This window comes from Leptinotarsa decemlineata, unplaced genomic scaffold (assembly GCF_025532065.1).
Source record: "Leptinotarsa decemlineata unplaced genomic scaffold, Ldec_3_MD MMD2_P_RNA_scaffold_9, whole genome shotgun sequence".
Classification (NCBI taxonomy): Eukaryota; Metazoa; Arthropoda; class Insecta; order Coleoptera; family Chrysomelidae; genus Leptinotarsa; species Leptinotarsa decemlineata.
In genome coordinates this window covers 17,214,683-17,216,699 of record NW_027412536.1, presented here as the reverse complement: position 1 = coordinate 17,216,699, position 2,017 = coordinate 17,214,683, and positions in this window count along the sequence as shown.

Here is a 2,017-nt window from a genome sequence, read left to right as displayed (position 1 = left end):
TATTTTCAGTCATTCTAAGTGCATTTTTTTAGACACAACTTCATTTTGCTTTCAACACCTCCTTCAGGCATCATTCTTTTTTTCTCAATAAATGTTTTATCCAGTTTGATATTGAAATTGCATACATTTTAATTTACTAATAATAATAATACGTCTTTATTCACCATAAAAATACAAATGGAATAGACATAAATAAAATACAACAGTATACAGGAACAATAAGAAAAACAAAGAAAAAAACTTCCAGTATATGGTGAATAGGCGGAGAATCAGCCAAGGCTGTTTTTCAACTCAACCTGGGAAAAACTATAAATAAATAATATGAACACAAGTCGAGTTAACAATGCTTTACTTTAGAAAATTCATTTTAGAAATGCCAAGGTCGGGAACGGACAAGAGGCTAATGAGATAAATAAGTGTTCAGTCTTTTTTAAAAGTTTACGATGGTGTATGATCGAAATTCGCAGGGTAGTTGATTATAATATTTGGGTGCATTATACGAGAAGCAGCGGGTGAAGATGGAAGATTTGTGTTTGGGGATGACTAGAACTGAACTGTTCCTTGTAGTAAAGCTGTTAATCGTACAGAATGTTTTAAGCTTCTTCAGTACTCATCTTTTTGGAAGTAAAAACACACTACCAAACTTAAATGGAATTACTCAGTAATCGGTAACTTGGATGAGAGAAACTTCAATAAAAACTGGTGAACTATCTTAGCCAGGGTTACCAGAAGTCCAGAAAGTCCAGATTGGGAATATCACAAAAAGAAGTAATGAAATTCGATGAAAAGTATTGGTCCTCTTAATAACAAACCAAAGCAAAGCCGTCAAAAGTTACTACCGATCACCGATACCGTTTTGTGTATTAGTGGCTGGGAGGAATTTAACATTTTTCCATTCTGAACCAAAAAGGCAATTTCTGCCATATGAAACAATAAATATTTCATGCTCGAGTTTATATAGTAGAAGACAGTGGGGAATTCCAGAGTTACAAGATGAAATTTTGTCTATCAGAATGTTTCACCATGATCTCAATGTGAGAAACAAATTGAACATTCCAGGAAATAAACTGATGAATATGTGTCACAAGCCCATTGATAGTTTATTTTGTAGAAAAATGAACCCACCTGTGTAAACAAAATATTAATTTTCAATACATCTGTGGAAAGCCATCGCACCTTATCCAATATTCATCATATAAAAGGATGTTAATAGTTTGTTTTAGTTTCGGTCTGTGGTCGGCACTTATGTAATATTTTGATAAGCTATTAGTATTTGAATTTTCACCTCATATAATCATTATTTATTCAGTCGTCTATTAGTCATTGAAGTTAGCAACGTGAAACTCGTAAATTTTTGTTCGTCACCATAGTTTATTTTAAGAAGTCTCAAATCTTCCTACAAAAAAATACTCCTCGTTTTTGAAATCACATGACAATGTTCTGAGAATTGGTGAGAGAAAATATAGACAAGAAATTTGTAACTTTTTTTTTCTGGGTAGCTGGGTAGCCAGCATAACATACTGACCCAGATTATAAAGTACCACACATCAACTTTTTCAAGGGCCTTTTTTAGGGAGAGCTTTTATCTCTACAAAGTAGATTTCAGATTCAAACTATTCTATGAACTTGGGAGTTCACTCTCTTATACAAAAATGTGGGCGTACCATTACATTATAGGCCCTAAACTATTTCTTCTTTATATTAGTGATTTCAATGGAATCAAATTTCCTACAATTTTTTGGTTCCTAAGCATTTTTTCGATTTACATTCGAAAAGATGGGGTGAATTTTTGTTTATTAAATAATTCATCAAATCGCCTCTTGACACGAAGAATGGTTATTACCAAAGTTGTTTGGGATTCCCCATAATGTAGGTCCTCTTCAATTCATAATTACTGTACTAATTGCAAAGAAACAAATTATGTACCCCCCTCTTTATCTATCACCTATAGATAAGTCACAAATATCACCTGAAATTTTTTTATTAAATGGGTTTTCAGTTTCGGTATGGGTTAGAT